Genomic DNA, 26,789 nt, shown 5'->3' with positions numbered 1-26,789 from the left:
CTAGACGTGAGATGACCAGAGCCTGGACCAGATCCTGCACCGCCTTCTGAGTGAGAAGGGGGCGTATTCTCCTGATGTTGTACAGCATGAATCTACAGGACCGTGTTGTTGCAGTAATGTTGGCAGTAAGGGAGAGTTGGCTGTTGAGTGTACTTCCTGTTTCATGGCGAATCAGTAGGTGGCGCTATGATACTGAGGAAATATTGACACATAGAGCTGTTCAGGCTTGGACACTTATCAGGAGACAGAAGTTTGGTAGTGATAGGACAATGCAGAGTGGAGTTATGACAACATCGTGTCCTGTGGCGAAGGACTACCCTTCGTCGCCCCTCAATGTTTACATGGTTTGAGGAAATGTCACAATTCTGCCCTTGATCCAATGACTTGCCTGAGCTCTTTGAGCTGCATATTGTAAAGCAGCCGAGCAGTTCATCAAAGTATAAAACATGTCACTTGCTGTAGCCACCAGGGAGCGCTGTGTTTTCAAGTCATAATTTAACAAGCCGGGACACTTGTCTTACATGTCTAGTTTGGACTTGATTGGACCATGAAGCTCCGAGATACAGAACCTCTTGTTTTGATGGCGTTTAATCAAACTTTGACGCCACGCCACGGTCGCACGGTGTGAAGACAAATAGATCTTTAAATCAGTTTGTATCTCCATCTTGTTCTGATGACACTCATCTAAATTTGAAGTTGATCTGATGAAAGTCCTGGGACAAGTATGTCAAAGTAAAAATAGTGAATATGGTCAAAATGGCCACTATATGGAAAATGGGCGGCTTCCTGTGGTGTTTTTCATAATGCCCCTTGAGACTTTTTTATGACTGGTTGCGATACACCTGTGTTCAGATTTTGTGAACATCGGTCAATGGGAAACCTAGGGGCTGGTTCCAGGGGGTGCTGTTGAACCATTTTGTCACTCCCAATTCAAATTTTATTTCAAAATTCTTTAAATTTCAATAGGGACTCACACCGTTCGCGGCTCAGGCCCTAATCATAATATTTCAGTTTAGCATCCTCTGTTCTTATTTCGGTGAGAATTTGTGTAGAAAGCGCGAGTCTTGATTTCCGAACCGGCCATTTTTGCGTTGAATCTGCTATCGGGGAAGTTGGGAGGCAAGGATCACAAGCAGCAAGGATCGTGAGAAAATATGAGGATAGAGATAAGATGGAGATACAATTCCTGTCTCCCTTTAGTCGTCATGGGGTGTGACTCAACAAGATGGAGAAACAATATCTGAAGTTCTCAGCCGCCATCGTAGTTACTGTCACCTCCCCCAGTCTGTCCCCCACCATGCCCCAAACTACCCCAAAACTCAAGACCATACAGGTGAGATGACATCTCACCAAAACTGGGATGAAAAAGACTGGAGAACCGGATAACATGTCTTACTGCTCCCAAGTCAGTAACATTTCCAGTGTTGGGAAAGATACTTTCAAAACGTATTCCGTTACAGAATACATGCCCAAAAATGTAATCTGTAACATATTCTGTTACATTAACTAATCTGAGTAACGTTAATGTGTAAATGTAATACATTTTTATATTGATAAAAAAAATCTATATCCACAAACATTTTACAGAAGATAATACAATTTGATATATATATAGTGTCTGACATATGCATACCTGGAAAACCACGAGAACCACACTGGTGGGGGCATGCACAGGCGTAAAGTGTGGTTCCATGACTCTTGCATGTGTACATCTGGAACCGTTCTCCAGCTCTGCAGGAGGACATATCTGATACACTTTCTTGTGCTGCTGTGTCATTTTTGAATTTCCTCTACAGAGGATAAATTAAGGTACATTTTATCTTACCTTATCTTAAATACGTCAACATGTGCCGGACATTTTATTATTTATAGTTTTATTTGGTGCGATACTATCATTGTCAATAAATCAATCAAATTTTATTTGTATAGCCCATATTTACAAATCACAATTTGTCTCATAGGGCTTTAACATTGGTGTGACATCCTCTGTCCTTAACCCTCAACAAGAGTAAGGAAAAACTATTAAAAATCCTTTTAACAGGGTAAAAATATGTAGAAACCTCAGAGAGCCACATGTGAGGAATCCCTCTCCCAAGGACAGAAGTGCAATAGATGTCAGGTGTAGAGGATAACATCTTCAAGATTCAAGTTTTTAGCAGCATTGATGAGGGTAAACATTTTGAAGGATAACTTCAATACTATATATCAAGCAGTCCTGCTGCAATAATAGTCTATGGTCAGCAGCCAGCAAGATCATTATCCGCCATCCAGATCGGATGACACTAAAGTCCACAGTTATTGTCCACTGCCGCTTATTGTGAGGACATTATACTTTTTTATGATGTTTTGAAATCAAATAGTAAATCCCTCCATTAACCTTGACAGTCCTCAGAGCATGTGAGGAAGGTAAAGTCAGCTCAGTTGCTGGGAGATGTTGGCGCCGCTGACTTCTTACGCCTCCTTCACAACCCCACAATGTTGCGGACTCTACCACAATGAAGCATTCTTTGGTTTCTCTGTCTTCTCAGGCAGCCCTGTCTCCTTGGGTTTGGGATCAGGGAGGACATTGGAGAGAACCTCTTCTTCAGTGAGCTCAGTTCTGGAAACACAAGGTTAATGTCTTTGGAAGACCTCATCAGCAGTAACCCTGAACTTCTCCAGATATTCTAGGAGAATGTTCCTTTTCATCTTCTCCTCCTGGAGCTCGGTGTTGAACTTCTCTTGGTTGGTTGCAACACTTTGGCTGACCTTGTGATAAGAAGCTTTGAGATTTTTCAGTTCTTCTTGGAGAACGTTCTTCTTCCTCTTCTCCTCCTGGAGCTCTGTGTTTAACTTCTCCTGTTTGGTTGCAAAACTTTGGCTGACCTCGTGATGAGAAGCTTTGAGATTTTTCAGTTCTTCTTTCAGTTCTGCTTAATGTTGGAGCAACAAGTAAGTATATGCTTGAATACTACTGGATCAACGGGTGATATTATTAGCGCTGCCCGGCGGTTCAGCGTCGCTTCAGCATCCTGTGTGAACAGCCAAGTGCCTGCACTAGGGATTAGTTCAGAATCAGAATTCTTTTTATTGCCATGTATATTTGCACTATACAGGAAATTGCCTTGGTGTGGTTGGTGCACTTTACAAACAACAAATTAAAAACAACAATAGCGAACAATATAACAATATAAAAAGAAACAACAATATATACAGTTAAAGGTTAAAGGTTTTAAGCTGCAGAGATTGGTAATAGTGCAGCTTTGTGCGCTTTGGCATCACCTCCGCGTTCTCTATTCCTCTTTCAAAATGAATGCGCTATCAATGTCTTCTAAAACAGACTCAATGGCAGCATCTACACATCTCAGCTCTCCAGCGGCAAGCGTGGATGATTACGTTACTGTTGATTATCTGTCCATCATCGCATAAAGCCCGCCCTGACAATCTGATTGGTCCGAGCAGTTTCTGTTCGGGCATAATTTCTCCCCAAAGGAGCGACTCCAGAACGAACTTCCAGACCTCAAATTTTGTTGGCGGGGCTAAGTTCGTCTGGCATCCAGGCCATACATTTTCACCACTTTCTAATTTTCTGCAAAGTTTGGTAAGAAGTCTAGCATGTTAAAGCCCTCTAAAAGCCAATTTCAGTTTTGTCAATAATAATAAGATGAATCCTTACAATTTCAACAGGGCCTCTCACCATTCTGTGCTCGCTTATATTCAAGTATACGGACTAGATAATGTACCTTTACAAGGGGAAATAGTCTGTGCGTGTGTGTGTCTATGTTTGAATAGCCCTGTTTGCTTTAAAGTTGTGGACCGCAGCAAACAAATCAGGGACTGAGGTCTTTTTCTTGTCCTGAGAAAACCCAAGAGAGTCTCACCACAGAATAAGGCACTTAAGGCAAGACAACAAAGAAACAAACAAACCGGGAGAATCATGTTTACCACCATGAATGATCCAGGGCCTTGGGCCAACTGCTAACAAGTTGCATCAGCTCTCCGTTACGCTTTCATCAAAGCTGGGCAACTCTATTTGTTCACGGCACTCAAGCCCCAGACTATATAACATCCAGAGGACTTCATCGTTGGCGCCAAAAGAAATTACCTGTGGTAACTCGACAGTTTCCATCATTACAAACGTTGGGTTGGATTAGAGTCATTCTCCAGATGCAAAACATTGGAGATGCAGTTTGTTGTTGACTGCATATTGTCTCAGCAGGGGAGAGAGCGCAGCAGCTCAAATTATCACTGATCAAAGAGGGAAGATTTCAAAGAGTAATTACTCCTCAACACGAACTCGGCTCTTGGACACATAACAGCTGTTGTAGAGTAGTTGGGAACAAAGTTCGGATAGCTGGATGGATAAATATATGGATAGATAGATGGATAGATGCATAGAGGCATAGATAGATAGATGATAGCTTTGTTCTTGCTTTGAATCCTGGTTTGGCTGAGGTCTCTATGTGTGGAGTTTGCATGCAGAGGAAAGGTTTATTGGCGACTTTAAATGATCTGTAGCTGTGAATGTGAGTGCGAGTGGTTGTTTGCCTCTAGTATATTGTGACACGCTGGAAACCTGTCCAGGGTGTGCCCCTCCTCACGTCCAAGCTCAGATGCAAATGGAATTCATCCGTTGCATGGATGGATCAGCTTTTCAACTATTCATAGTGAACATTTAAGCAAATAACCCCACTGTTTTGAAAACATGCAGAAAAATGTTTTTACAAAATGATATCAGCATGATGGGATTTCACTGACTACATTGAATTATTACCAAGCACTAGTTATAAATAATATCTTCTTCTTCTTCCCCCCCCCCAACGAATGTGTTGCAGCTGCCCCAAAAACCTTTCCAGTCACCCTAACAGCATATAACATCAAATCAAATCCCATAACATTTTCTTTTTTTCCAATGTCTCTCCACCAACACTACAAGAAATCTAATGAGCTCTACTGGGAATCCACCCCAACCACCCCCTACCTACTGGATTGTCTGCAGTCTGATCGGCTGAGGGAGGCCTTGGCCCACATCACATGTTCGAGGACCCAGAAAATGCCAGTAGACGGCTGGATGCTTCTCTGTATCGGCTTGACATCACACCGAGAAACCCTCGACTTGTTGAAAATGACTTCACAGTCATTTTGAATCAGCGGTTGTTGATGGCGTCGTATTTTCCTTTTTCTCTGCGCAGATCTGAATCTATGTCAGTCTCAGTCAATTTTGCCTTTGAATCAGGCTCCGGAGAAGATTTGTTTTTTCCTGTCAACACACATCATCCCAGTGAGACTCCGTCGGAATACTCAACTCAGTCACTGAAGTCAGTTTTTGGCTACGCTTGATTTCCATTTTCAATGTTGCATTTGACACCAATGAGGAGATGTGAGTTGAAAACCAAAGACTTAAACCGTTCTTCAGTGACATTAGTATATCAAATACACGCTTGAAGCTTTTTAATGACCGCCAGGACTGAAACGTTGAGGGCCGCTGGAAGGATTTATACACTTCACACACTTCTCCTGCACCTACAGGACGCAATCCTCTGGGGGCAGCAGAGGGGCTTGATTACCTTTCGCAAAAGTTGTGCTGTAAATGCTGATTTATCTGGGATTCCGCTCTGGGAGGAGCCGGCTGCTGCTGCTAGTGATTCACCAGAGCTTTAAAGAGCTGATGCGAATAACATCACGCACAAAACGCAGCCTCTGAGACAAAAAGCCAGTGGGCGAATCAATTAAAAAAAATGCCACTTTCTGTTAAAGGCTGTCAAGTAAGAACTCAACGAGCGTCTCAACCATCAACAGCTGTATGCAATAACCCCACTGTGGCTCCATGTACTGCCAATAGGATTTTTATTTGAATGTCACTCTGGACTGAAAAATAAAAAACAATTATAATAGAAGACAAAACACAAAGGCTGACAAACTGCCACGACTACCAACTGTGACACTGAACATTGTGCTTGTCTTTTCAGCGTTTGCTTTTCCTCTTTCCGATGTTAATGCTGCAAAGTCCTTCCTCCCAAATAAATCATTTCTAGAGCAGCAAATATAAATCAATTAAATAATTCAATTAATTATGTCTGTATCAGCAGATTGATCTCCTGACAACCGACTAATCAGTTAATCAAACCGTCAACTCTATGGAGCTGATTAAGTCACTGTTGTGTGATATATTTTGACAAGGGTGTCACGAAACAGGCTGTTACGTCCTTGAAATACAACAAACTGTGACAGGATTTTCCATATAAGCTTATGAGCGCAGCTAAACTGTGATTACTGACACTGTTGTCAGTAAACACAATATTGTCAACAGACCCACACACACACACACTGTGGCTGTGCAGTGCAAAATATGTCACATGTGCAACAACAAAAACATTTCGTGAAAAAATATCCTGTTTTAGCACACCTGCTGTAAAGTTTTTGTGTGTTTGTTTGAAACAGCCACTTGTGTGTGTGTGTGTGTGGACTGTGATGTTGGGTTTTGTGTACTAGCTTGTGTGTGAGGTGAATTGATGATGCATTGCTATTCTACTTAGAAGTTCTACGCTGTCGTGCGAGTAAAAACCAAGTCTCTGTCTGCGTAGAATCCAAACATCAAACCGCATAGCTCCAACCGAACTGTTCAGTTAGAGCTTGGTAAATTAACTTTATTAGGGAAAATTAAGTGGCATTTTCACATTGTAAATCAAACCCACAATAGCGAGGTCGTTCTGCTCTGGATGGGCAAGTATATGATGCATACACACACTCACCCCCACACACGCACGTCGTGTCTCCTTATTGGACTTACATTGATTTCTGTACACACAACATATTCTAGCTTTAACAATAATTCCTACTTGCCTAACCCCAACCCTAACCTCAACTGCAGCCTCAATCTCAACTTCAACTTCACTCTTAAAATAACCTTGAAATATGTGTTCACCTTAGAATTTAATGAAAGACATCATGGGGATTTGCTTTTCCGCCCCATAAGGAAGACAAGTCCCCGTAATGTGATTGTTTGAACAGATTTAGCCACCACAATGGGAGTAATTCACATACCACACACACACACCCAAACACACACACTTACATAAAAGTCTCTTGTGACTGTGAAATAAGAGCCGTTAAACAAGCACAGAGGATTTCTGTGTACTGTGTGTACATACTCTTGTACATAAATACACAGAAGATCCGATGCCACAGAAAACAGTGTATATGCACGTGTCTTTCTTGCAGATTCGTATTTGCTCACTGAGTCATCTCTGCAGATTATTGGCACCAGAAAAACCAAAGGATAAATAAAAGCACAGAGTTGTAAATAGGGAGAGACAATGGGATGAGACAATGCAAACACACAGAGCAGCCACTGACAAATATTAATGTGACCAAAACAAATGTGGGGTCGCGTTGCATTTTAATGATCATAAGAAGCTTTTCACCCCCAAAAAAAGTAAAGACAAGGAAAGAAAATCAATGTGCGCCTTAACCATTTCTATCGTGCTCTGACTGAACAGGCAGCAAGAGCATCTCTGGTATTTTACCCTGATCAATAATAAATAAATAATGCCAGTCACTTCTGTTCTTCAGATTAAGGAGAGGTGTGTGTAACATACTGAATATGTATTGTCTGGGAGAGACCGCTGCTGGGCAAACAATCACCTCTGGCGAACTCTTATTGCCTTATAACAAAAACAGCCTTTTGTCCTCATTTGAAAAAAAAAAAGCTTGTTTTCATTCGACTTGCCTACATTCATACAAAGCAGAGAACATCAGTCTAATCTGTATCACAGCTAAATGTAAATCAATGATTGTGGCCCTTATTTTCAAAAGAGCTATTTTAGCTTCTGTTGCACCTTCGATTCAGCTCTGCCCATTGTCATGCACGCTGCCTACAAACGGACTGAATACAAGCCACACTGCTGTGATCAAAGACCGATAACATCATGTGAATATCAGGCATTTAGACCTTTTGGACTGTTCACACATGTATGACACATATGGGTTTTTCTAAATCATGTGATTTCCCCTGCCATGCTTTCATAACAAACCTTAACACATTGGTGTCTCTGCTTCCTCCCACTGTACACAAATTAAGCTAAAATATTCTGCGTACAAGTTAGCACTACCTATAATCGATCATTTAAAAAAAAATGTACTTTGACTTTTTATTTGAGTCCATGTCCCATCAATTAACATGACACCTGCCAACGGGGGTGATTCAGATATTTGGCTTCACTTTTGGGAGCTGCCATGCCATCTTTATAGAACCTTTTTTATAACCTTTATTTTGTAATATTTTCAGTTATTTGTAGGGCTGCTCGATTATGGAAAAAGTCATAATCACGATTATTTTGGACAGTATCAAAATCAAGATTATTTAAACGATTATTAATGTGCCCTTATTCTGAAGTCTATGCTTTATTTTGTAATCACTTCCGGTTCCGGTGAAACCAGGATATCGGTGCCCGGTTATTCAAACCCTTAATGAAGGCAACCCTAACACTCTATGACGCTACATGGTCTGCTGCTGCCCTCCCTGCTTTTCCACTCGCACTTTTTTCACCGCCGGTCACCACACACACAACTCGCCTCTTTCACTTTACTGCTGCTTGAGAGTGAGTGCCAGTCAGCTGGGTCGCTGAATGCTTTGGAGGAAGGACTGAATTGCGCATGCGCGCCTCTTTCGAAAAAAAATCCAAATAATCGTTTCAACTCGATTATAGTAGTTTGGAGATCGTTTGACCCCATAATCGTAATCACGATAAAATTCCGATTAATTGAGCAGCCCTAGTTATTTGCTTTTCTTTTTTAAGAGTTAGATGAAATGATTTTCTACTGCTCACAGGTCTAGGATCCTGCGTCACTTTCACTAGCGGAAATGTAACATTGACCATTTCTGGTGGGAGATAGAGTTCTGAGTTGTAATTAAGCTTGTTTTATATATATTTTTTTTAATTTTGAACTATACAGTGCCAGGCTGCACCTCTGGCTCCAGACTTAATTAACAGACACAAGATTAGTATTGATCCTTTCATCAAACACTCAAGTGAAAGCGATTGAATATATTTTTTTCTCCCCTTAAGAATATGTAATTAACATTACAAAACCAATACCAATACGGTAGAGACTGGAGGCTATTATGGATCTTCATATCTCACCGAACACATAAGCGAACAAATAAGCCTATTTCACAAAATGTAGATCTCTTACTCTAACAAATCTGAGCCAAACTCCAGCGATCTATTGATTTTTGTTTGCCTGTTTTGCATTGCAACCCACACACGCACTCACACTCAAATGAGCAGTTTCAGCCAATAATAAGATTAATCAAAAACTCAACTGTCACCATCACAGTGGTTGTGATCTCCATAAATATAGAGCTGACACAAGTGGTGACCAAAGTGCTGATGGCGGAGTTATTTAATTTGACAGGATTGTATTTTTTACTCGGATTTTTCCATTATTCATGTTCATCAGTTTTGTGATATGCTGGCTGCATTTCATAGATAATGAAACTTCAGTGAATGAAATGTACCAGATATTGATAGAAAGATAGATATATAGACAAATTCCATGTTCAAATGGCACCAAATTCAATAGTGCACTTCCTCGTCCTCTTACCAGAACATATGCCAGACGCATAGATTAGTTGTGAGAAGGCGATCGGTGAATGGCTCTTGCAGATTTTCAAGAGATTTCTGAAATTATTAGATCGATAATGGCGAGCTGATATAATTAGTTGATGAATAGACCAATATATTTTATTATAGTTCATTTACAGAAATATTCTAACTTCATAACTGTGCTTTGCTAGTTACTTCTCTCATGTGAGAAGTAACGTGTCCTATAATTTTTAAAGAGGGAATGATTGATTAATTAAGCGACTTGAAAAACCAATCATCAGATGAATAAATAAAATAATGGAGGCAGCCCAACATCAAAAGTACTTACGAGACAGTTTTGGGATTTTACTTTTTCTGCTCGGGATAGTTTTCTTTTTGCTTATATTTGCAAGCAGTTATGCAGCAAACACTCCATAATGTTACTGCTTAGCTTCCTGCTTGTCCCTGACGAGTTAGTAAATGACAATAGATGAAAACAGACCACAGTGAAAAAGATCAATTGTGCAAAAGGAGATTTAGAGATAAGTGAATGATTTTGACTGTTGCTATGGTGATCAGACAGTCACAGACAAACAGCATGGCTTTGTGAATTATAATGAAAGAGAAGAGACGAGTCAAGACTAGAAAAGAGAAGAGAAAACAAAAGCTACCCTCCCAGGAGTGCTCTTGTCAAAACGTAGATAATGTAAGTAATCAGAATCAGAATCAGAATCAGAATTCTTTTTATTGCCTTGTATATTTTCACATACAGGAAATTGCCTTGGTGTGGTTGGTGCACTTTACAAACAACAATATAAAAACAACAATATAGAGCAATATAAACATCAATATAAAAAACAACAATATCGAAAAAATAATATATACAGTAAATGTGTTGTGTGCGGTTTTAAGGTGCAAAGATTGGTGGTAGTGCCAATAATGTAGTGTTATAAATTATGTGCGAGGGTGGGGGGGGGGGGGTCAGCAGAGTCAGTGTGATGGGGGGGCTTGTTTGTGAGCCCCACTGCCATGGGGAAAAAGCTGTTCAGGTGACCGTGTAATGCTTCCGTGTAATGCTTTCCCTCTCTAGATGCCAGAGAATTGGTCGAGATTGCAGCGACCTGCAGGCAAACACAAGTACACAACAAGAGAGCACTGAACAATGGGAGGAAAATGACAAGTGATGAGGTTTGCGGCCGTGGAGGTTCATGTTAATTATAAAAAAGGAAATAACAGGAGTCACGTGTTGGAAACCATCCTGTGTTCCCCCGGCTCCCCGATAACCGAGGATGTGGTTTCTGACCAGAGACACAAAATCACCACTAACATTCAGGCTGCAGGCCAAAAAGCTAATAGGCTCTACCCTGCTTATCACTACACTGCACTTTCTGCCAGCCCAGAGGATGTACGAGCACACGAGCACACGAGCACACGAGCAAATGAGCATGCACGCACGCACATCCTATTTCAAACCTAGCTTCTGCAATCTGCAGGTAAGGTTGGTCTGTCAGTGTAATAAATACATATGTGTTTATATAAAGTATACATAGTAAGGGGCAAATCACAGAGATGTGTCACATCAGGCACAGCCCCCTTAAAACAACCTTGGAGAAGCCGGGGGGGGAATACATGGTGAGCAGTGGGCTTGTGTGGATCTGGCCTATGTGTGCAAGTGACCAATCAAACGTAGGTAAAGGGAAAACAACTGTTTTAAGCAGAGGTCAAGCTCTTGCCTTTTGCTTTATAATAGATGAGGAGGGGGAAAGCCCGTAAAAAGCAGAGGTTCATGACAGGATGGTGAACATAACCATCTCTTCAGCGAACTGTGCCTGGATCACCAGCGCATCCAGGTGTTGTGCTGTTGACCAGGAAACAAATCAGGAAGTGGTGCGATAAAGCCCGCCTCCTGGTCGATTTGATTAGCTGCTTGGGTCATGAGTGCTGTTACTCCATGTCTTCTGCTGAAAAGTTGATAATATCGAAACTTTTATGCACATCTAAAACCACTGGGAAACACGATGAAAGGAGTCAGGTAGCGGAGGCATACCATAGGAAAACAATAGTTTTGTCTGGCAATGCATTTCTAGAAAACTTGTCTATGTGTGATCTGCCTCTCGCAAGCATTTTAATAAAAAAATTGAGTGTAGATTATTGTTATATAATTAATAGCCATGACTCAATGTGTTTCTTTGTTTTTTTAATTATTTCTGCTATCATTTTTGCTTTTCTGCTGAATTGAGCAGAGGCAATTAAACACACACACACCTTGCTGATATCGTCACAAATATTCCTCTAACACTGTTCTGCACGGTGAGTCAAATGCATCCCATTATACTTCCTGTCACAGTTTCAATAAAGCCCAGTCAGTCGGTGAAAAAGTGAGCGAGGGAGGGAGAGAGATGACCCTAAGGAAGACATGGCTGTGAAACAAAAGATAAGCAAAAGAATAATCAGGGGAAGATGAGAGGGAGGGCGATGAGCCACGATAGTAATGATGCGAGGAAGACAAGCACGACGCTACAGACCTTCCTGCTCGTTTCTTCTTTCCTTTCCTTCACTCCGTCACTCTTTTATGCTTTGCTTAAAGCCACACTCTGCAGCGCCTGCCACACAGTCTCCCCACTCTGCATCATTATTATGAAAAAGGATTCATACATATACCGTGTGAATGACAACAGCAGCTAGATTCTATCAGCTCCTGCAATTAACCATGCAATTAACAATTCCTCTTCAAATTCATTACCTCTGGCCGAGAGCATTTAAAATGCATTTCGTAGTAAGTCAACTTTCTGGTCAATTAAAGGACCCGTGTGTAGGCTTCAGTTGCATCTAGGGGTGAGTGTGTGAGTATGTCGGTGAAACATTGGGGACTCTGTGGTAATTTCAGCGATTATAAACCAATGAAAACATAATTATGTATATTCTGTTCCATTTGTGCCAGCAGATGCCCCACACACTGCACTGCGTCAATATACTGAGACTCAGCTGCACGGCCGAAAAATGGGCAATTATTTACAAGATTACATTTATGTGCAGTATTTAAAAATTGTATGAAGTGACGGCATTTTATTATCAGTGGCTGGACGAAAATGTTCACCTCTCTATTATTTACTCGAGAACCTTTAAGAACAAACATTGCTCTATTTGCAGTATTTTTATGTATATTTACTGTCAATAGTTAATGTCCCAGTTTTATATTGTGGTCATGTCTTCTAGTTACAGCATTAGGGTTGATTTAGTTCTAAATGTATTGTATCTTAACAGATCAGAGTGAATAGAGGTTTCAATGTCTTAATGTTTTTCAAAATGCCAATGTTCTTTCTCTCTTCCAAACTTTTTTGTGTTTCTTCAAGGCAAGAGAATAAAAAAAACTGGGACACTTCAAAGTGCCTTTATCTTGCAAGGAATAAGAAATATTGAGCTTATCCAAGTGCAGAGTCATCTCTAATCGATTAGTCTTCCAGCCTCTTATCCGTTAGTGTGCGTCTAACATAATGTAATACGTACAGTCATATCCTCAGTGCTAGCAGGAAATAGGACACTTTACCCTGCAAGTCTCTCTTACACAATAGTAAGTCATTTTTGGGTGCACAAAAATCATCATTATAATTTGCCTTTCCAACCTGCGTATTCTCTATGTGAGACAGAGTAACAAGGCTGATATGATATGCACAGTGATCATAAGTCGACGAGTTACGGAGGAGGAATAATGATGAATTGTGTGCCCTGTGACTCCATGTTGCTTTGTTGGAAAAATGCTGTTGTGTGATGCAGCTTGGATGACTGAGACACTTTATCCTCTGGAAAAAAACCGACATCAAAGTGCTAAAAACTTGTATCTGATTCAGTTTTATAACACCATTATAACCTTTCAAAGGTTTTAGTATTCTGCACTATTCGGCCACTGAACTAATACAAATGATAATGGTGAAATCAAACTTAACAAGTCCACGTGTAGTAACTTCAAAAGTATCTAATATTCAACCAAACTTTTGAACATCAGTAGGAGTCAAGGTTCGGGCCTGTACGTGTTGATGTGAAACTGACAGGAAAAATCAGCCGACATCAATAGACAGACAACGCGAACTCTTGAGTGGAACCTTAAGTGTGTGTTGCTTTCAAATACATTGCATTTTGAGCAGTGGATGTCAGGTTCACAGATGTAGAATGTCAAATTCAAACGTTAAGGAGAAAGTGAAGTAAATACAACTATAGAAAAAAAAAAAAATTAACGCATAAAGACGCGCTAAATCAGACCAGATCAAAACATGTTTTAAAGGGGAAAAAGAGCGTAACAGGAGAAGATCTGGTGATCAAGCCTTAAGCAGAAGGTCAAGTTGTTTTCAAACAATTATTGGAAAGAGCACAGCAGAACAAGTCACTAAATGGACATGATGGAGGTTGGTGTTTGCCCTAGGAGCAATAGACCTGCAGCTCCTCATCTAATCAGCTCAGTGAGGCTCCAACTTGTTTCACCATTCATCCATGAAATCCTAAAAACTGAACCCACAGTAAAGTCAACGTTTTCACGAAGAGGGTAACTGTATGCACCAACAAGTTGGCAGTCAGCTATGTTAGTTTAGGAGTCTCCTGCGAGATGTGGCTCCTTCACATGACAAGTCCTACAATATCAGGCTGGAGGATGACCCAGTCATCAAAGGAGGAGAGGAGAATCACATCTTGATTAACAGCTTTAATTAGAGGCTGATCAGAGCCACTGGGGGAGGAGGTGATTGTGATTCTCTGCTGGACTCGCACTGATGAAGAGATTCATGAGTCAGGTGCAATCAGAGGATGACTGACCACTGTGTTAGTGTGTGTGTGTGTGTGCGTGTGTGTGTTTGTGTGTGTGAATGAGTGCGTGCAAGAGAGGGAGAAACCAGTAGACATGATGAGGACAAAAGTTTAGTCCTTATCAAGCAAAACTTCATATCTAAGCTTGTGGTGAGGGTCAGACATAAGATGAACTGTAGTTAGGTTAGATTTAGGGTTAAGCATGAATTTGTCACTACTTTAGGGATATGCTTTTGGTGTGGCTGTCCACAATGAATGGAAGTCGATGCAAAAGCCTAGTTTTGAATCCAACATCTGCCCTCTGCCACAAATAAAGCAGAAGGCTATTCCCAGCGGACATAGGCACATACATGTGAACACACATGCATACACGACGGCAGCTTTGAATATTGTATCTTCTGTTTGCTGCAACCCACACCAAAGGGAGCTGGAGCAATTTACCTCTGACACAAATACATTTTGCAGACTCATCAACCCACAACTGCACACAGCACCACATTGTTTTACACCTCAAGTTCCCTGGCACACTTACAGAGGTAACTGGTACAAAGCAGGAGATATGAGCTCAAAGAGAAACCCAATTAAGTTTAGCAACTACATCAGAAAGGACAGGAGAAGACACACACACACAGACCCGCATGAATGCATGCACGCGTACATACGCACATACACACACACACACACACACACACACACACACACACACACACACACACACACACAGAGTGAGAAGAACAGGAGCCTCCTAAGTTTTTACGTTTTGCAGATCAAACCTCAGTAAATAATGACGCCGATAAAATGTATGTAGAAAAACACAAGGAAGTTTCTTTCCTCAGTCAGAGCCAGTAAATGAGAAAATGGAGCTGTCCATGGTGCTGAAATCTACCAGCTTGTACATTACTTTCTGTGGGATGGAACTGAGTGACAGGAACATTGATATAATATGTCATAATATAATGTAGGGATGGGCAATTAACCGAAAATGTATTGAAACTGTCGCTTTATTACATGGAAGAAACTTAATTCAGCTAATAATGAGTAATTTGGTTAAAACTTTCCGGAATGCGTTCATTCACGGACTGTCGGCGGCCCATGTACCTTGTGCCATACTGTATTACCCTGTCGCACGCCCTCCCTCCTCACTTTACATGTTACCAATAAACACAAACAACTAGAAGCTACCAGGACCGGTATAGGACTGAAGTTTACTTTGTGTTTGCTCTAGTTGACACAATAAGTTTGTTGCATGCACCCAGCCCCAAACTAATGTAATCTATAATTTGCTCACACAAACAATTGATGATTTTAGAGCAGTTTTGGATTTTTCTTCAAGGGGTTTTGGAATTGCTGAATGTCATTCATTTTTTAGATTTGTGTTACAGCTGTATGTGATGCAGCCTTTAGGACGTTCAAGCCCTTTTACTCACTTGTTTTACTGCAGACACCAATCAAGGCTGCCCACAACAAACAGACGTCCCTAAGATTTAACCAAAACATTCTCCCCTCCGTGAAGTGTAACACGATATAGAAACAGGGTTATATAACAGAGAGGCTATTAGACGACTGTTAAGGCCGTACTGCTAAAAATATATTGTTGTTAAGTTACACTTTGTGCTACATAAACCTGACTCAACAGTGATCTACTCTACAGTCCTGCACATTAGGATAAGCAACCCTTTGTTCACAGTGTCACTCCCAACCTTTTCTCTTTCTTTCACGACACTGCAGCAGGAAGCAACGACCGAGAAGAAAATCAAGGAGTACACTGTTCATATGTGGTCGATCTTTCTGTCAATATCCTGTTTTCATCCAACTCTCTTTTTGCTTGCTGTAAGTCTGTCACTTCTCCTTCTTTTCTGTTTCACCACAGACAATATCAGCCCCTTACCTCAACCTTAGCTATCATAACTAAATGTCAAACCCCAACCCTAAAGCAAAATATCTTGACTATGAGGTTTTCAAACCAAATGTTGTCAAAACCATTGAAAGATGTGTACATAAGCACACCCACATGCGCACATACACATACACACACATATACTCTGAGCATTGCTAGAAGAGAGCCTGTGACCCTAGCATTTCATTTCATTTCATTGCCAGCGACTCTTTAATTTTATTGTTGTGCATTTGATAATCAAATCTTGAAACTTAAAACTTGAAACACACGGAACTTTAATGGCTGCCCTAAAGGAATAGGAAGAAAATTACCATTTTAATCTGATGTGGATCTGATGTGGATTTGGCTGCAACGCTGTTGACTCCTGAAACTCCAAAAGTGTTTTGTCGACTCAGACACTGTGCCCACCCCTCCATCAGCATAGTGGTGAGTAGGTAATGAGTGAATTTTCATTTTTCTATGAACTATGCCTTTAAGGGACCTTATACTTTGTGGTAATGAAAGAAAGTAATATATATATATTTATTGTATATTACTGAAGAATCTTTGACTTCATTGAGCCACACAAATGTAAATGAGTAAACACGTTCTCAGAACATTGTCTTCAACTGTGCTTCATCTCCAATTACAACACTCAGCACTGGATTCACAGGCTATAAAACATAGATCAAAAGAAGACGGCGTCGTCACTGGCATATGGAGAGGAACTGGGAAGCAAACAGGAAACACACACACACACACACACTTCAGAAACCGCACGTGGTTTAAATTTCTTTCAAAAATGTAAAACCACATTGATGAGCTCGCACCAACAGCATGTGACAACAACGTCACAATTCATTATTGATCACATCAATTTGCACACTGGCTCTGCACTGCTTCCTGCTGCAGAGAGAATTCTGTGGAGGAGCTTGTGTTGAAAGCTAAAACCCATATGGACAATTATGCTACTTCACTGTTTGCATTTTGTCGTCTGTGAAAATATCTGAATTTGGCAAAAGCATGTTGCAGACAAAATGTTTGGATGATGATCACATAGCAAAAGGTTAATCCTCGTCTTAACCTTTTCCCGGAAAATAAACAAACAAAAAAAATGCCAGGGGACCTTTATGTGTCACTGTTAACATAGAAAAAAGCTTCTTCATTTTACTGGTTGGCTGCACAGTCGAGTGGAAGTTGGCTATGTTTCATAATCAGCGAACAAAACCTGGTAGACACCCTCACAAAGCTTTAAAACCAAGAAGCTTTATATCATGGAAAACTAATTACTATTATTGATGCCAAAGGCTGGTACATAAATTACTATTTTCATTATTTAATAACATCTTGGTGATGCATTTAGATGATAAAGTAAAAACAAAGGGATGCAATTCACTATTATCTTGCATATCATCCAAAAACACAAAAGATACTGAATTGTTATACACAGTAGAAGACAAAGAAATCCACGAGCATTGTTTTATTTGAGGAGATGTAACCACGGAGCATTGGACACTTTTCTTTAAGAAATACCTGCAGTGATCAATCTATCAAAACATCATTGGAGATATATTATCTGTTGATTAATTAAGTGATTTAATCGAATAATCCTTGAAAATCGAGTCAAAAGACATCATCACTGGGTCAGTCCCTGTTTCAGTGCTGGAAACTGTCCCTCTTGTATTCACTGATTAATCCTGCACCTCCTCATGTTTCCTTCTTTCTTTACACCCGCTCTGACTCTTCACCCTCCCTTTGCTGCTGCTGAGAACCAGAATATCCCAGCAGCAGAACACGTCCCCATGTTGTTCAGCATCATCTGATGTAATTTGGTCCTTTTTGTTACATCTTCACAGCAGAAGGACTAATTCCTAATTTCTTACATAGTCTAACACAATAAGAGGTACCTATGTGACTCTAATTGGAAAATGACACATAAAAGGTGAATTTCTGCACATTACAGTGTAGTGTAAATCATCTTCTTGCCGGTTTAAAAGTGTAGGCTATCTGTCATGGTGTTTTACTCAGTGTAACCCTGCTACTGAAATGAAGACTCAGCGGGCTGCTGCCAAAGTTGAATAAATGCAGGCTGTTAAGTCCATAAGATTTAAAGTGTGAAACCACCTCGGGGAAAGGTTATCTCGAAGATGAGTCAAAATCTGCTTCTAGATTAGTCACTAAAAATACAAGAATGGGTGTAAAGATATGTAAAAGCCGCATGGGGCTTCACACAAAACCCCCACACACGCACAGGCAGGGAGAGAGAAATATGTTAAAGCAAATGGCAGCCCCTGAGAGACTGTCGGAGCTTGGCAAAGAAATGACGGCTGATAAAAGATGACAATATCTAATGCTTATTGAGGGACTTGGCTGAGACAGGCTCTGTGTCTTTTTTATGCGCAGAGAGAGCAGACAGAAAGAGCTTTGGAGCTGGTGGGTGCCACACTACTCAGCATCCAGGCCTACGATGCTCTGAAGGAGAACATTACTAAACACAGGTAGAGATGACGATGTAGTAAAAAAACTCAAAATCCTCAAAAACAAAAGGCGCCCACTTCCCTTGACAGCAGAAAAGGGGGGGGGGGTGAGACTGGGAGAAATGGGTGAGGAGGAGGCGGGGGGTACAGGCAAAAGGTAAAAAGCCCTGGAGGAGAAACAAACGATGAGCTTAGAGACGGGACACAACTTTCCCACCCTCTTTAGAATCAAACAGCAGGAGTTTTCTAGCAATTCCCATTCACAGATTCTGATACAAGACGCTGCAGAGGTGCACAGGAAAGACCTGCGCTGAAGCTCAACAGGGATTCACCCTTCCACCAGGTGTCTCCAGTTGACATACAGTGTCCATCCGACCGGGCAATAATCCATCCACCCAGCCATTCATCCATACTATGCTGGTTTTCCAGGTCACAGAGCCAAGGTCGTTCAGAGCTTCATCCAGTAGCTCCACCTGGGGGATCCTGCATGTGGACATTTCCAGGCCAGATGGATTCAAAATCTATCCAGCATGTGCAAGGTCAATTACTAATTTGTCTGCTATACACCTATACAGCTGGCTCCCTCTGAATGCCCAAATTATTTTTCCGGACAACAACCACCTCTCAGCAGTCTCATATTTTCAGTCACTACTCAAAGCTTCTGACCATTGATTAGAACATGTTTTAACTGGTGACTCCTCAACTCTGCTGCAGACTGGGAAGTATTGTTGACCAACAACACAGCAGGAGGTCAATTTCTAACTGGGCACAGATTTCACTCTGATTACTCAAGGATTGTTTGGTCTTATATGTATAAATACTGTATATCTTCTTGAGGTGAAGTGACAGTGATAACCACTGTACCACCACAAACTGTCTTTGTACTTTAGAAAAATCGGAACCATGTTGAATGACCAATCCAACAAAAGAACTGTCTAAAACAATCACTATTGTACAAGTTGTTGTAGTCATGTGACCATATAGTAAACATGTAATTAGTGCTTTTTAGTCTTCACCCAATCACACACACATTAATACAATAAATCTTAATGCAGGACTTTATGTCCAAGCACATTATTCACATAGCTGTCTTGCAAGGCATGTGAACAAGGAGCAGAGGATCTAGTCACTAACCTTCTAGTTAGTGGATGAACCGCTTTTCTTCCGGAGTCACAGCCACCAAAAGGTCCCCAGCTCAGTCCCTGGAGTGGGAGGAGAAGTACAGGTGAGATCCAGGTGAAACCGCTCTTCGGTTTGAAACCACTGTGGTGCTCTTCACCGAGGCCCTTAACCTTCAACTGCTCCAGTAGAGCTACTTAGCTCTACTGGAGCAGTTGAAAAAACTACTGGTTTTACATTTTTGGTTTTACATTTTTGGTGACAAATCACCACACCGGATTCGGCCCCAGGGAAAAAGTCATGTTCTTTCATTTCACAGAGTTTCCGTAGAGAACTGACAGCCGTCAATATATCGCTGCATCCTTGCTGCATTTGTCTGACACATCCTCGCTCTTCACTTACCTGTCTGTGCTCGAGGAAGCTGAAAAAGTCTAGACATCATGGAGGAGTAGCCTCTCATGCCCTCCCCTTTGAGTGCTCAGTGACTCTCACGAACCAACACCATTCATGCTTCTTTCTTTTTACAAAGAGGGAGCTTGTGAATGTACCACTGAGGTAATAACCTACCTCTGAATTTCTGGAAGTTCAGAACAATTCACAAGTCATTGGTTATTGGCTGGTTATAGTCTTTGCCTGACTGGATCACTGTGTTGCAACACTGCAGTATGCACACTATGTTTTCTGGAATGAGTGAAATGAACAGTGTGTGTACTGTACTTCGATCAAACCGAGAGAGAGAGAGAGAGCGAGAGAGCGCGAGAGAGAGAGAGAGAGAGAGAGAGAGAGAGAGAAAGAGAGAGACACAGCCTTGACTTATGCTTCCTCCTGCGACTTTCTCAGAGACCATGAGCGTTAACGTCAGCCAAGTTACCGCTGATCAATACCTGAAATGCAATGGAACTCAAATGAATGTGCATATTTGATTTTTCTTGACTCCCCCCCATCACTTTGCCAGCGGGCTATCCCAGCCAACTGCTTGCACACATGGATTTTCTTTGAGAGACGCCTGCATGACTGCTGCTGGAGGCTCATTTGGCCTATACCCTTCACTGAAATGCAGCTGTGGGGCAAATTTACATCCAGATGAAGATGTACAGACATGGAATGTGCTTGTATATGAACAAGCAGCAACACTTCCAGCTCACTTGCTTTGTATATTTTGATGTTAAAGATTTACTTTATAGTTAATGTTATAATTTTAATACTATTGAATATTTTGAGAGATTTTAAACTCAAGATGAGTCGACATAAAACTGCAAATGATGCAAAAGAAAATGTATTTTACTAACAAACCAATGTGCCGATGCTGACAAGGGGAACAGATTGAAAATATCTGTTATTCCGATTCAGTGGTAGGGCTCTAACTCAAACTGGATTTTCAAAAGAGCAAAATAATTATAGTAGAGTGCTCTCAGATCCGCAGGTGAGTCATGAATTGTTGTTGTAGACAGAAGGTAAGAAACACTTTTATCATCTTTATGCTGTAGCCAGTGCTAACGCGTTTCCCTGCTAAATAAAAGCAGGCAGATCTTTTACAGAAACCTTTTGGCACCTTCTGAGGAGTTCAGGATTATCATCATCAACACAGGGACTTAGTTTCAGCTGTACTGTGCCACAATTCCCTGGACTTCTTTGTGATGTAGGAGCTGAGATAGGATGTCAACTAATCTATGTGACAAAAAGGCTGGTCTGTTAGATTTTATTCGATATTGAAAATCAAATTCTGGGTGCACGTTTGTACCTTGGGAAATGTATAGTGCTATAGAGGAGTCACACAGAGAGAGAGAGAGAGAGAGAGAGAGAGAGAGAGAGAGAGAGAGAGAGAGAGAGAGAGAGAGAGAGAGAGAGAGAGAGAGAGAAATCGTCAAATCACAGCACAACACTTCTCACCGCATTTAATCTCCAATTTAGTATCCTTCCATCAGTCCTTCTCCACAACAAGTGAGTGTGAGCCTGACTGATTTCCTTAACTAATGATTAGATGTCCAACAGTGACATAATTGCAAAGAAGATGTAGTGTTTTCTGAACATGCAGCTACAATGTGTGTTTGTGTTTGTGTGTGTTTGTGTTTGTGTGCTCTCGTACAGCTATCTTTGTGAGGAACATTTTGAGTCTACAACCAACAGAGTGAGGACATTTTGGGAAAGTGAGGACCTTTTGGCCGCTCCTCACTTTGTGACTCCTCTTTAATGGACGCATACAAACGTGTGTGTGTGTGTGTGTGTGTGTGTGTGTGTGTGTGTGTGTCTGGCAGTGCCTTGGTAACTGTTATAGTGTCAGGCTGGGAATGTGGCAGCTGTGATTTCTAACTGTACTTCACTTTGTCTCCGTGACTCAGTTTCAGTTTAATCACAGTTCTTTTATTTACTGTACTTGGCCAGTCACCAAAAAGCAGAATCATGGATACAACCCTAAAAATCGAATGTAGAGTTCAAAAGTGATGAGGATCCCCAAAACCACATGACATGGCAGATGGGGTTATTACCCCATCTGCTCAAATCACTGTATGGCTATTGGTAAAGTATTGTTTTGTCAAAAAACTACTATACTGTACAGCAAATTCCAGGGATGTGTCCTCAGACTGAAGCAGAGGAGCACACTCCATATTTCACACAGCTTGAACAGACAAAAAGAATGTCCAACCAACAAGGGAGAGTTAAATCGGTCCTGCTTCGTTCTATTCCACCGTGCATTCCTCTTCCCTGCTCAGCTCTGTGTGTGAACAGTCATCCTGGGACTTATTCCTAGTGTCTGTGTAACAGACATACAAAAATCCACACAAAGAGAAGCACAAATAGAAGTGGATGCTGCCTTTGGTTGATATTGTTTGTATTACAAGCATTCGCGGAGCACATTGGTGCTCTCCCTTCACGTCTCATTACATTGCTGCCCGTTAAGCGTGTCACAACGAGACAATGGCTGTCACCCAGGTACATTGACGGCTGTTATGACAGGAGAGCAGAAGAAGAATACTCCTCCTGAGGCTTTCCGGATGGATGAGAAAAAGTCATCAACCTGGAGCCTGAAGGGAAGATTGTCAGCGCTGCACCACTTTGGTTTTGCTAGCGGCAGAAAAGGATGTCACTTAATTGTGGGTGCAGTTAATGTGGCCGTGGTCGCAGGGTGGGGAGATGGATAATAGCCCACTTGAAACGGCAAATAAAAAGAAGTGCCTGACTAACTGATGGGCTGTCAGTCTAAATGGGCACTGCTGATGTTATTGATTATTCACAGCACCATGCTACACCGCCCAAGTTAAAACATGACAAAGGGCTGTTGCTCAGAGAAACAAAACAGATCTTCATTCACAGCCTCTGGAAATGTTATCAACATCCTCTGTGACCCCCCCCCCCCCCCCCCCCCATTGAATCACAGAGCAGGCTTCTGACATCTGAATCAGATATTGTACAAAAAATATTCAAGAGCTGATTTTAACACGACTGTAAAGGTCCCTTGAGTCTTCCTCAAGATTTCACTGCTGCAGAGATCAGGCATGAGTATCTTGAAGGGCATAGAAACACTGTATTTGTGCTGTAGCAACAATGAGCAGGTAGATAAAAAGTAAATAGGTCGATTTTGAGATGGAAACAACAAGGCTAAATCATGACTGACTAAAGAAGCTAATTGATAAAAGTACACTCTGGTGTGTACAAATGTTTTCTAGTGAAAACCTCCTGGGTGTCATTCTGAAGACAGCTGAGACAGTGGCTCACCAAGCTCACCTTAATTAAAATGTCTGGTCTCTTTATGGGCGCCTACGTTATTCAGAGTCATGAAAATAGTAATGTGAAACATATATATTTATGTACAGTATATATTGATTACATACCACTAGAGGGCAGAAACATGCAAAACCATCTGACCAGTACAGATTCATTCCTTGTTTCCAATCCAAAACCCTGGACAATGTGGCCATTGATTGGGTGCTGTGTTTCTCAATATGTAACTGAAGATAATGGTTAACTCAAATTCCTTTTAGTTCCTCCCCCACTCCAAAGTAAAATATCCGCTTTTATGGTTTACTCGATGATTGACTATGTTCACCAGCTTGTTGGCAGGTTTGTCTGTTTTCCATTCGATGCTCATTTGTCTTCTCTTACTAAAGGGCTTAGATTGTAAGGACATAACATATTAGCAACATGGAAAACTTTGTCTAATAATTTGTCTGATTTGATATAGAAAACATGGATTCTTGCAGATTTAAAATCTGAGGGAAAGGCATTTGCTTTACTTCAGTGCTACTACAGAGAGTCCTTTAGAGCCTTACACTGGGTGTCCAGTGCAGACCCACAACTCACCTCTGCAAGGTGAAAAATTCTTTCCTCAACCAATGAGAGAATTCCTCTTGTTTTTAGTCTTTTCCCAGCAGGGTCATTGCAGTTCCTTTGGTGTCGGAGCAATTGTCGGTGAAATATTTGCTTGGACAAGCTAAAAAATTGTGAGGATGTGGAGAAGAGAACAAGGTGTTTGTGTTTGCCTTGTTAGGTCAAACTGAGGTCTCAGTCTTATTTCTCTTTCCTTTTTTTTTGGGGGGGGGGGGGGGGGTGAATGTCTCACCTAAATGTCTGTGACCACACCGGTATGCAGGCTCCATTGTGCATTGTGCTTCACCTGTGAGAGATTTAACAGTCTGTGGCTTTATGGATCCAATTCCAGCAGGCTGGTGTGATCCAGACCACTCTCTTACAGCACCACCACTCTTTTCACAGGAACAAACAGTCAGAGGGGAGGGCTTTGAAGGTGACACTGAAGGTAAGAAATGGGACCCCTCACAGGGCTGAGAAGTAAAAGCCCAACGTGTGCTACCATTGTTTCTCTTTTTATTTATTTTCTAAGGTGAAGCAACCGCTGCTTTTCTCCAGAGTTTGGGGCTGTGGTGAACTCTGCGAATCAAACCCTGTGTAGGCTGGAATCAGACGGAACAAGCTCCAAAGGCCAAACATAATTTTAATACAAATGTGAACATCATGGCTGTCTGGTATTTTGTCGTCTCAGTTCCCTTCCTGTTCAAGGTATTTTTGATGAATCCTTTCTTTATGAATATCTGATGTCTGGTTTTGCAAAAAAAATGCACTGACGGCATCAATTTAACAAAAATTTGGCTTTAATGTTTTTTATGCATTACACAAAGACTAGTTCAATTATTGTTGTTGTTATTTTGTTCTCAACATGTTATACAATGTACATTAGTAAAGATTTTCAACTTGAATAATTCCTCACCAAATGTTGATGATGAGGAGACTTGACATTTAAAGCGTGTTTAGTAGTGATTTTTGTTTCTATCTAATAGGCTGGTCATATTTGGATGCTAGTGGTGTTTCAAATGAACATGTTTTGTTATTTAAAAGGCTCCTGTGGCACTATAACCTTTATCTGTCCTCTGGTGTACATGTGTGGGTTTGTGCGTTTCTCACATTCTCCGGCATTTATTGATTACATCAATGTTCAAGTCAAGGCTGTCAGTCAGTACAGATTAAGTAATTGATCCCTCTATGGATCTGGTTGTGTGTTTGTGTGTGTGTGTGTGTGTGTGTAGCCCTGTATCTTGGGTGAATACTTTCTACAGTTTCCTCTCTTTCTCCTCCTTATATAGCAGCTTTCTTCTGTTTTTTTCTTAATGCATATTACTGTTTTCATATGAGGCTGCATCGACGTGCACATACAGATGCACACTTACACACATGCACACACAGTGAGACCTTGCTTCATGGGGAAATGTATATTAGCTTCTGTTTGTGCTTGAATTGATTTTCTGTTGTCCAATTTGCAGACCTAACAGAAGCCTAATCTTTCTCTGTCCTTCTTCGTATTAATGACCGTGCTTTCCTCCTCAGCAAGGGTGACAATTACTTGGGTGTGTGTGTCTGTGTGTGTGTGTGTGTGTGTGTGTGTGTGTGTGTAAGTGTTAGATTAGTCAAGTAAATGGAGTGAGAAAGGACAGCCTGTATAGGCTTTTCTTACCTTTAATGTGCTCACCCCTTTTTCTATGAGCAGAAGAAAGGGTGCAGTTACACACCCACAAACCACTGCTGATGTCCTGGAATCAGCAGAGTTGTACACAGAGTGATTGACACACTGGTCTGAATCAGCTGAAGGTCGTTTTAAATGATGATGTGTGAATGTCAAAGTGTTGATAACAAAAACAATATGTAACAATATATATAGTCATATACTTTCAACAGCATAATACACCACTACCACCACATGAAATCTGTTTGAAATAGGAATAGAAAAAAGCACTTGTAATATTTCTTTGTAGCCTTTTTTGTTTATGTGTTTTTCTTGTTTACTCGCGCTGAGTGAGGCTGGTGCATAATCAGCAGCTCATATGCATTTTCTTCCCATTGTTTTTCTTCTCTTCACTTTTAATAAAAAGAGGCATTTTCAGAACTGCAAAGACAATGTTGCAGTGAACTGTGTCCTCTGGGAACAAAGAACACCTTAGCTTCACAAGGCCGGGGGCATAGAAGCGGATTCAATTCTGCTCCTTTTGAAAACTCTGGGTATAAGTGTATATATTCTTAGTTGGATACACTCTATCGTAAATGGGTTTGTACTCAAATCAAGCAGATTATAGATATGTTCTGCCTTTCTCTAGCTAGCTGATGGTTCATGCATTTATTTATCTCTCCATAGTGAAACTTTTGTCAGAGCCACCCACATAATTAATTCAAATGTATGGATTCAATCACCATTTTATTTCTAACTAGCATTCGTCATTCAGTCAGCAGAATCGCAAATGGATTGACCAGATCTAGTTGAGTAAGAACATGGGTAGGAGAGGAGAGGAGAGGAGCTCACACACTTACACATCCACAAAGCTACAGTATTGGAAACAGTGGACCATTACCATCTCATAACGTGAGGCATATCCTGCTCGGTGCTGACTGGATGGAGACAGAAAAATCTGCCATACACAAAACAGTGAGACACAAGAACTATAGAGTAGAGCCGAC

General features: G+C 41.1%; 1 long non-coding RNA gene across 1 annotated transcript in view; it reads right to left on the bottom strand.

The window, feature by feature from the left end:
- The window catches only part of LOC133958380 (uncharacterized), a 73,769-nt gene that overhangs the window by 31,066 nt on the left and 15,914 nt on the right, over positions 1–26,789 (bottom strand). The window contains exon 2 of the long non-coding RNA XR_009921680.1: positions 19,848–19,915. This is a non-coding gene — a long non-coding RNA (uncharacterized LOC133958380). The remainder of the gene's footprint in view (positions 1–19,847; positions 19,916–26,789) is intronic.

Source organism: Platichthys flesus, chromosome 8, assembly GCF_949316205.1.
Source record: "Platichthys flesus chromosome 8, fPlaFle2.1, whole genome shotgun sequence".
Classification (NCBI taxonomy): domain Eukaryota; kingdom Metazoa; phylum Chordata; class Actinopteri; order Pleuronectiformes; family Pleuronectidae; genus Platichthys; species Platichthys flesus.
This window is presented reverse-complemented; position numbering and strand designations above follow the sequence as displayed.